At 38.1% G+C, this 11146-nt stretch overlaps 1 long non-coding RNA gene across 1 annotated transcript; it reads right to left on the bottom strand.

The window, feature by feature from the left end:
• Positions 1-816: 816 nt before the first annotated feature.
• Positions 817-9639, bottom strand: LOC114648460 (uncharacterized). Its single transcript, XR_003715705.2, has 4 exons — positions 9562-9639; positions 5852-5932; positions 4948-5187; positions 817-902 (listed from the first exon to the last, which is right to left on the bottom strand). It is a non-coding gene; the product is annotated as an uncharacterized LOC114648460 (long non-coding RNA).
• Positions 9640-11146: the final 1507 nt, after the last annotated feature.

The raw sequence follows: 11146 nt of genomic DNA, 5'->3' as shown, positions 1-11146 counted from the left end.
CTGATGTTATATTTAAAGTCTGAAGTGTACAGAGTGAAGATAAAAAGTGTATGTTCCTGATCGTGTTATAAATATTGACAAAAATGTCATGGATTACAAGGGAAGGCTGTCATGGATACAATACATTGCATCCAGATGGGCATACTTTGGTGTCAACTTATACATGCTGTCTGTCTGGAGTGAAAGGGATTGCTTCAGTCCTTGTTAGGGCCACACTCTAGTGTTCCTGCTATGGACAGCCAGGCCGAGAGCACAGAAGGCATCAAGAGAGCAAAGATCTAGCTCTTGCAATTGGTTATATAGGAGGGAGTGGATGTTTCCTATTGGTTTCTTGTTTACACATAACCCATGCTTTTTGGTTCATATTAGTGCCAAGTTTTATTTATCAGGGTTGCCAGTCATTGAGTTATGTTTCTTTGTTTATATGTTATATATCTGATCAGTCTTATCAGATGAGACTCAGAAACTGCATTCCAAAGAGACATTTTAGCTGATGTTAAGTGGGTCAGGCAGCTGCCTCTTATTCAAAAGGCTTGTATGCCAAATTAAAACAAAGTGGGAAATGCCAATGCTACAGTACACAGTGGTTAACACACCAAAAGACAATTTTCTCTTGGGGATTAATAAACTGTATATATTGTCGTGGATGGCCAGGGCCCATGTCTCGCCGGGATGCCTCTTTCTTTGTGACAAATGTAGAGGGTGTAGTAGCAGCCACTCAAACCGACATAGACAGTAACTGGAGGCACACTAATATAAGCAGAACCTTTTTATTATGTTTTCTTCACTTGTGGGCAAATCCTTCCTCATTCCCACAAGTACAACACAGTCTTAAGCACCAACAGCACACAATACTCTTCTTTCCTGTTCTTTTTCTTTTCTGTCTTCCACTGGCCGAGTTACTGTTGAAAGAAGGATGTATCGTAATGTTATTGTGTGATTTATGTATGAGTGATAGACTAAGCAAAGGAACAAGATTAGTTGTATTAAAAATTGGTCAAAAAATTCTAACATGTAAAATTTTAACAGGCGGCAAGAAAGGTAATGTAGTACATATTCCATGAATAACATTAGTTATATAGTTTCCCGTTAGAATAGCTTTTGCTATGAGCTTTTTTTGCTCTCCTTACCTGTATCTGCTGGCCTGAAAGCATCTTCTCCCAGGATATATCCTTGACTACACCCACAAAAAACTCTGTTTGGGCTTTTCCAGAATCCAAAAAATTCAAAATTCCACAAAAAATCTAAATCCAAAGTAGTTCACCAGTACTAGCAGAAATCAAGTAAACATTACCAAATCAACTTTTTTTCCACATTTGTCCAGTTGCTTTTTCCTTTTGATGTAACAAGCATGAGACATTTTTGCATCAAATTTCTGGATACAAAATAATTAGTAGTGTGGCCTTATATCATGTATTGTATGACATTATAACATGATTGAAATGAAACACAAAGACAAGCAAAAATGTCTTGTCAAAAGTAGGGAATTAAAAAATATGACTGTGTGGAAGAAAAATGATACTTTGGGGTCACATGGTCATTAAGGGGTAATATGGCTATTGGACATGAAGTGTTTTTGTATGCTTTCCACATTGAAATGTAGCATCTATCTTAGAAGTAATATAAAAGGGTTAATATATGTCAGAAACTTTTTCAAGCATATCAGGAAACCAGATAAAGGTCAAATGAACAACAAAGAACAAGAAGGTCCTGGCTGATGGTTCAAAATATTGGCTATTATGTGCCCAGTAAGACTTGACAGATGTCACACAAACAGGAACTCAAGAAGTATTGTGAAGACCAAGAATATACAGTAGTGAAATGAGACTTTCATTTAGATATGTTAGTTAGGTTTGCAAGCCAATGAACCAATAAGAGTAAATGTCAGGTGATGTACGTATATACATTAATTAAGCACTTTTATGTAAATTCAATTGCTTATAAATATAGACCTCTGCACTTATTCTTTGACCATCCGCTGACATCTCTACTCAGGGAAGCTGTCCCTTAGGAGATGGTTGTACAGGGTACTCCCCTCTTCATGAAGAAACAGTTAAAAGATGCAATGGACAACCTTCGTAGTTCTTTGGTTTGATTAACTATATAAATACCCAAAGAGGCCCTAGTTTAGGACAAGATTTCTTTTCTTTAATATGCATTTCCAAATTTAGTTTCTAACCACAACTCAAAAACTAGGACTAAACTATAACATGGTAATCTTCAGCAGAACAGCTTTTCACTGCTTGTATAATGATATGAAGGTGAAAACTGTTGTTACAAAACAGACACCACTGTATGTAAAAAGGGATAGGCACTGTAAAGTAAGTGTTTTGCACACAATTTAGTACGTCAATTATTCAAACAAGTAAGGAGAATCACAGCATTGTTTCAAAAAATGTCCCACTGCATCCACAAGCTTGTTTTAAGGTGAACACTACTGGAACCAGCAAAGCACAAACTTACTGTATTGTAACAGTTCCCATGATATACTCAAACATTACTGGGAGCAGCAAGTTACAATTAATGACTTTCATGAACTGGGGAAGTGAGAACAAGTGCTCAAAGTTTTAATAAACCTTCCACTTGATTATAGCAAAGTGAAATTATACAGAAGTGTATTTTGTACTGCACACAACAGCTGTCCTCTAGCATGGTGGAGAGAGAAAGCAGCCAAATTCCCAATGCCTGCTTTTCTGGTTAAATAATACATCTGATCCTATCAAATCTATATCTGGTAAATGAGAGTTTCAGTAGTGTGGGATATAGTCATAGCAGACAGGTCTTGGCTACATGCAGAGTGTTGACATTCTTATTTTTATTAAAAATTAAATATAACATTAGAAGTTTTTCAAAGATTTAGTAAGGCCCTACAGCTAACAGGTAGTTAAGATGTTCAAAAGGGAAATGAAATGACACCCATTCTTGGAGCAATATTTAATGTTGACTCAGAAAATAAAGAGATACATTTAAATTTGGATGGTTTTGCACTGCAGTAACTGGTTATTATAGGTCTATAGGGCTATTATTGACACATGTCCAGAGTTCAGTGAAATTCTTATTTGCATGTGTTAATCAACATGCAACACATCTTATTTTACTGCAGTGCAGATATTTTATGTTAAAGGAATACTCCACCCAAAAATTATATTTTTAACAGAACGCTTGACCAAAGAATAATGGGGAGAGGTGGGTCTTCAAGTCAAAAACTCACTCCCAGGCATCTTTGGGTTTACCATTTATGTAGGAGCTGATTTCGAAAGAAACTACTGAACAATTATTTTCGAGAAAAAAAAACAAAAAAACATTCATTTTTACAGGTTTTGAGCAGACAACTGGATAATAAACTTCTTTCTATTCATCCTGCATAAAAAAAATGAGATTTACATTTTTTTTGGCCACTATCACGAAGTACATTGGGTAACATATAAAAAAAATAACATTTTGGGTGGAGTATTTCTTGAATATTTAAGATTTTATTTTAATGAAAAAGAAAATGTTACAAGTTTTGTATTTGTACACTCATTTTAAATTTATTTTTCAGTGTTTGTATATACTGTATATGAATGTCTAAAAAATAAGCAACTCTAAGCATGTAGTACATATTTTAATGAAACTTTCATATCATGGGAATATTGTATTGTGAAGGCAAAATTGCAATATGAATTGTATTGGGGGTAAAATGTACTGTTTCATGCTTAATAAGTAAGGGTTATTTTATTTTTTTTATAAAAAAAAAAACACCTTTCTTTATGGCGCCATCCTCTAGCAGTAAGGAGACTGTGGAAGATTGAGGGTTCGCTTCCCGGTTCCTCCCTGTGTGGATAGCGCTTTGAGTACTGAGAAAAGCGCTATATAAATGTAATGAATTATTATTATTATTAGATAAGACTAAAACCGGTGCCCTATCTATCTGTAGTAATAACAGATCCCTGTGCAACTTTCATAAAGAGTAAGGGGTTTTCCAGCTAAATTGTCCATCACAGCTTAGTCATTCTAGCCCTTTATCATTCCCCGTCCCAAACTGGTTAACAATCTCTCTCACCCTTTCACCACCTAATAACCAGTGTGTGGTTAGCATGCTGGCACAAAATGGTTGCCATTGCATCATCAGGGTGGATGCTACAATTGGTAGTGGTTGAAGTGGCTCCTCACTCTCTATGTAAAAGACTCCTGAGTGCCTTAAAAAGTGCTATATACAAGCAATATTGTCTTCTTCTCTTAAGTGCATGGACTGAGAGAAAAATCTAATAGCAAGAAAGGGCAATTACATGCATCAGGAATGAATCCTGCTGAAAGTGTACTAAGTGTGCATTTATATATCAGCAATTCAGTTCTTTCAGAAAAAAACAAGAAGACTATTTACAGTAGGTACACTGAGCAAGTTTGTTGAGCTGAGCACTATTTTAACTTTTAAAAGGAGCCACTATGGTACTGAAGGAAACTTTACAGAAGGTATATACAAAAATGAGATGTATTCAAAGAAGGAGGAACAGGAAGCAAAATTACAGTGTCATAAGAATTTGGGGAAGATCTACAGTATCAATGAAGGAGAGTTCAAATTCAGACTTATAGAAGGACTATGGAGAAAATAGGTAAGCCAATAACAGGCTTGGCAAGTTTAGACATAAAGAGGGAAAGGTAGAAATGACCAAGTAAAGAGGTGCAGTATGATGAACATGGAATTAAGTGAAAATGGACAGAATTAGTGGTGGAAAACATTGTGAAGAATGTTCTTCACCAACAAGGATATCCCATATTGTTGAAAATAGAATTTGGAAAGCACCCAGCCAGATTAAGCAAATACAAAAGAAAACTGACTGAACAAAAAACTTTGCTCATTTGCCATAATATGTACTTAAATTTTCACAAAAAAAAATATAGCAATGTAAACTGGTTCATCCATCCAAAATATTTTCAATCTCAGAATCAAAATTAAGTAAGTATTACCTCTGGCATATCAAGACGTGGCTGGTTTATGGCAAGTTTATATATGGCACGTGCTCTATCAATGTCTCCCAAGATAGTCTCCAGCTCAGCAAACTTAATCCAGGTTGTACAGTTTTCAGGAGCAAATTCTAGGTATTTCTCATAAAGCTTCCTGCAGCGTTCAACTTCTCTCAGCTGCAGTTCTAATTCAATGTACCCTTTGAAGAGTTTGTTTTTTGGACATTTGCCTATTGATGTACCCTGAGAAAAGGAAAATCTATCCATCCATCCATTTTCCAACCCGCTGAATCCGAACACAGGGTCATAGGGGTCTGCTGGAGCCAATCCAAGCCAACACAGGGCACAAGGCAGGAACCAATCCCAGGCAGGCTGCCAACCCACCGCAAGACACACACAAACACACACCAAGCATACACTTGGGCCAATTTAGAATCGCCAATCCACCTAACCAGTATGTCTTTGGACTGTGGGAGGAAACCCAAGCAGACATGGGGAGAACATGCAAACTCCCCGCAGGGAGGGCCCGGGAAGCGAACCCGGGTCCCCAGGTCTCCCAACTGCGAGGCAGCAGCACTACCCACTGCGCCACCGTGCAAGAAAAGGAGAATTACATGTTTAAATAAAAGCAAGATAAAATACAAGTTATGTTTGTATACTTAAATCGAATACTACTGTGTTGTCTTTTTAATTGTTATTTTATTGTAAGGTATTCACAGTGAAGTTGAAGTGAATTTGCTCTTACTATAATTACTGTGGATAAAAGTATTATGTTCAAAAGGGTCTTACATTTCTGTGACGTTAATTTTTTAAAATCTGGTATTTGGTACTGATATAGTTTTCATTTATGTAAAAAAGAATAATGTTAATTTGGAAATAATGCATATGTGAGAAAAGCTTGACTTACCAGTGCTTGTCTGGCAAATGGAAGATTTTTCTGTCTGATCTCAAACTGTGCATATAGTAGCCACAGCTTAGCAAAGGTAAACTATAAAACAAAAAAATATATAAGACACACCATTTTTACACATTAAAATGCTGAAATTATCCAGAAAAGATATACAGTATCAATTGGTCACTTAACTGACTAGAATTAGCCCTTATCAAAGTAGACTATAGATTTTATCATTATTGATTAGCAATATATTATTTTGACACTTATATTTTAGTTTAAACATTTCAAAGCCTGCTGAGATATGTGTTTCAAATAACAGCGTTTAATTAATCCATATAGATACTACCAAAGGTTTGAAAGAAGGTTGCTCAGTGACAATCTATCTCTTGCAAGCATTATAAGGTGGCAAAACACCTTACATACCTTAATACTAGAATCCCTGAAACCTACAAAAAAGTAGTTTTTTTCCCTGAAATTTAAAGATAATTAGTTTTTTCCATCTAGAAAAGAAAATGATGATTAACAATTCTTAAGATGCTATTATCTCTTCAGACATGTCAATTGTGCATTGATCAGAACTAGAGTGTTACCAGAACAAAACATTAACCATTTAACTGTTCACAAACCTAAAACCTAACAGCTTTAAAGAAAAATAATTCACAGGTACAGCTCATCAGATATTGTTTATTATCATATCACCATCATCAAAAATCACCACCAGTTTAATGGTTAGCCATTTACCCCCCTGATATGTTAATACTGCATGTTTCCTCTATTCTTGGCTGTCCTACGCAATTTTTCAGGTGAGACCCATTCTCTTCATATCATCTGACAATAACATCAAACCACATTTTAACTGGTTTCTTTCATTTAACACTAGAATCCCAGAAGCCTACAAAAAAGTCATAATCCAGGCCAACTTAAATTCCTTCATACCTCTTCATCCGTGTCTTTGTTTTTCAAATGTGTCAATCAGCACAAGCAGAAAGCAGCCTGCTATCCCATCCCCCACCGTCGCAGCTCAAGTTCTAACAACTCAAGTCTCTTTATTTGGGTGTGAGGTGCCTTGAGTTGTATAGGGTAAATAATATATTGTTATTTGGAATACACGCATTTCACGTGTGTTCCATGTCTACAACGATCTGGGTAAATGTTGGATGACTGGAAATGCAAGGCAAGAAATGTTGAACACATACCTAAAACAGAAACCTTTTCCATGTTATAGTAATAATGATGTGAAGTGTATAATGTGTGAAGATTTTAGTACAAATATCAAATAAACACGTGCACTTTTATTCAAGAATGTAACAAAAGAAAAATAAACCATTCAATTTACACGTTGCGGTCAATGAGTTAAAAACCCAAGCTGAAATGTCAATTGACAGAAAATTGACATGTCTTCTTGGGTGGTACAGAGGTAAGAACTGCTGCCTTATAACCAAAAGATTGTGGGTTTGAGTCCGGGTGTTCCTTGTTTTGAGTAGTGAGCTGCTATTATTATTACTATAATATAATAAGAACATATATTTGATTTGAGTCTGTAACATCTGGTGTAAATTTTTGCTACCTGTAAAAGATATCACTGAAGGGATATGAGCAGACACACAAACGCCGGTGAATCATGTCTTTTAGGTATTTTGTTGTCACTTGAATTTTTTGTTATTCAGTTTTATTCTTGAATAAAAGCACACTTGTTTCATTATACCTTTGCGGAAGTGTTTATTTTATATTCCAGTAACCACTTGAATGAGATCAAATCAGTCTCTGCCTCTCTCATGCATGCACACACACATCCATGCATGAAAACGTCATTATTTGAAAATGCTATGCCATTTGAACATGAGTTGTCATTTGAACATGTTTTGTTTCGATCTTGCCCGTACTCCGCGTTATGGTGGATGGTACTGAGAATGCAGACAGGCTTCTAATTTTTGGGTGCATACACCATCAGCATGACTCTGCCAGATCCAAATACTAGCATGGAGAATTGCTCACATACACAAATGACTTTAGCTGCAGGTGGAATTTCCCATCCCATTTTATTTATGGTGCCAATCAGAGTTGTGCTACGGTGCAGCAGTCTATTTGCAAGCAAAAGCGATGTGAAGAAGTTGTCTGTTGTTATGGTTCTGCCTTTGTCCAGAAATGGCTCCATAAGCTTTATTACCACAATTCTTGGTAAGTCTTTCTCCTGTGGGACGACTAGGATCTTTTTTTAAATAAGGAATGGCATTGCACACTGCACAGGCTTCTTCTGATGGTGTTCGATGTCACTCCTTTCAACGAGCGTATTATGGGACTCAGATTACGACACTCCCTGGGTGCCTTGTCTGTATGCTCCGACCGCGGTGAGTGATGTCTCGGCGAGGGAGACATTTTATTCGCAGCTTCGCTCAGTGGTTGATGGGTGCCAACGAGGTGACACTCCTCTGGTCATGGGCGACTTCAATGCAGCCACTGGCACTGACAGGGCTGGCTATGAGGATTGTCTTGGTCCCCATGGGTCTGGTGACCGTGGTGAAAATGACTCCATGTTCCTTGACTTTGCAAATATTATATATATATTCAATATATATTGGCGTGGCGGCCCTGTGCAGGTGCACAGTTTGCACATGCCTAAGGCCGCCCCTGCTGCCAGGCTGGTGCAGCCTAGCACTTCAGTTGCAACGTCGCGGCTCATTAACTTTGGACAAGGCTCGTGGCTATGCTAGAAGATGACGTTTCTGGTACCGTAATACCATGGGAAAACACGCTTTTGTCAGAAGGCAGAAGTAAGAAAAGTCAATAAGTAATGCCGAAGATGCAGAATGATTCAATCGCAAACGATAGTAATCATTTTGTACAAGTTTAGTGCTAACTAGGATCTGTCATGCGGGCCGCACAGATTTCTGTTGTGCCACGTGTTTGACATCCATCCATCCATCCATTTTCCAACCCGCTGAATCCGAACACAGGGTCACGGGGGTCTGCCGGAGCCAATCCCAGCCAACACAGGGCACAAGGCAGGAAACAATCCTGGGCAGGGTGCCAACCCACCGCAGGACACACACAAACACACAGCAAGCACACACTAGGGCCAATTTAGAATCGCCAATCCACCTAACCTGCATGTCTTTGGACTGTGGGAGGAAACCGGAGCGCCCGGAGGAAACCCACGCAGACACGGGGAGAACATGCAAACTCCACGCAGGGAGGGCCCGGGAATCGAACCCAGGTCCCCAGATCTCCCAACTGCGAGGCAGCAGCGCTACCCACTGCGCCACCGTGCCGCCGTGTTTGACATGCCTGCGTTAAATGATTTGTTTTTCTTTGTTTATATTCTTGAATAAAAGCACACTTGCCATTTCACCTTTTGTGAAAGTGTTTATTTGATATTTGAACTAAAGTCTTCACACATTATACACTTCACTTCATTATTACTATAACATGGAAAAAGTTTCTGTTTTAGTTATGTGTTCAACATTTCTTGCCTCGCATTTCCTGTCATCCAACATTTACCCAGATCGTTGTAGACACGGAACACACATAAAATGCATGTATTCCAAATAACAATACAGTATTATTTAATGTATATAACTCCAGTCATAATTTGATCAGAAAACTTTAGTGATTTAACTTTTGGCAGATTATCTAATACAAAACAATTGTAATATAACTTTAGAATACAACTTTAGTCACTTCCAGCACTTAACTTGAGAGTCAAAATAATTAAAATACAATACATTTTTATGTGGAATTAGTTCTAGACATGCCCGGTAAACTTGCCTTGTTCGTTCTGAATCCTGTAATTAAACAAATTTAATTAAAGTCAATTTAAGATTATACATTAACACAACAAATGGTTGCGATTATTTAGGATACTTCAGGGTGAAAATTACTTTCATATTATAAAGTTTCTTTAATGATGAAAGGTACAGCAAATGACTTCACATAAAGAGCCTAATAGAACAGATTCATTAGAAATGTTTTTAATTGGACAAATACATATTTGTGACATGCTCAGAGGTAGTGATGAGATTTAAATCTAAAACCTTATTCAAACCTAAACCAAAAACATGTGGCCACAGTTATATAAAATGACACATAATAAAATCACAAAGGTTTTTTTGATCATGTGATTATATTTTTCATTTCAAATAAAATGTATTACCTTGGGGGCGGCACGGCAGTGGTAGCGCTGCTGCCTTGCAGTTAGGAGACCCGGGTTTGCTTCCCGGGTACTCCCTGTGTGGAGTTTGCATGTTCTCCCCGTGTCTGCATGGGTTTCCTCCGGGCGCTCCGGTTTCCTCCCACAGTCCAGAGACATGCAGGTTAGGTGGATTGGCGATTCTCAATTGGCCCTAGTGTGTGCTTGGTGTGTGGGTGTGTTTGTGTGTGTCGTGCGGTGGGTTGGCACCCTGCCCAGGATTGGTTCCTGCCTTGTGCCCTGTGTTGATTGGGATTGGCTTCAGCAGACCCCCGTGACCCTGTGTTCGGATTCAGCGGGTTGGAAGGTTGCCAGTGTCGCTCCATCCCCAGCAAGAATACAGGGCGAGGCTTGAACAATCTGTGAACGGCGCCCTCACATGTTTAATTATAAACAATATAGATTATTTAAATGAAGTTAAAGTTTTATCTGTATAATATAATAAACATATTTTGCTGCCTACGTGCTTTATAAAGTGGCTCAGGTTGTGCACTATTATAAATGTAGTGCAAGTTTACAGCGAGGTTGTTGTGATGTAAGATTTTGCATATAACTTGATAAATATTTTGTATGTCTTTATTTGTAATTTAGGCAAAGCAATGTAATTTAGTGTTACATTAGTGAGTGTTTAAACCCCCCCCCCCCCTTTAGGAATGGGTCTCTTTGAATTTTATGACAGAGTTGGGGGAGGATGTGCTTTGAACCAGTTTGGCGAGTGTTTCTCTGCTAAAGTCTTTCAACCCCCGCAAGGAAGCCAAGCTGCCATATGGTTTTGGGGGATGGCAGGTGTTAAGATTGTTTTTGCCCCATTGGTCTGAAGCATGGCTGTTTGGAATTGGCTTCTATCAGAAGCTTTTAAGTACCATGATGTCCTATTGGCTGTAGGGGTTGGACAGAGAATCTATAAATCTGCTTGTTCAACCACATTCTCTCTCTTACTAGCCTTTGATCATGAAGAAGCATATCTCTCTCTTACTAACCAACATATGATGAAGAAGCATCTCTCTTACCAAACTGATGAAGACCATCACACCATGAACCGAAGAAGACAACACAATGGAGAGCACAACTTGGCAGCCATATTGAGGCAGGCAATGCTGCCTGTTCTGAAGAAAGCTGAA

The sequence above is a fragment of the Erpetoichthys calabaricus genome, chromosome 3 (assembly GCF_900747795.2).
Source record: "Erpetoichthys calabaricus chromosome 3, fErpCal1.3, whole genome shotgun sequence".
Taxonomy (NCBI): Eukaryota; Metazoa; Chordata; class Cladistia; order Polypteriformes; family Polypteridae; genus Erpetoichthys; species Erpetoichthys calabaricus.
The sequence above is the reverse complement of the archived record's forward strand: the minus strand, read 5'-3'. Positions and strand labels throughout refer to the sequence as shown.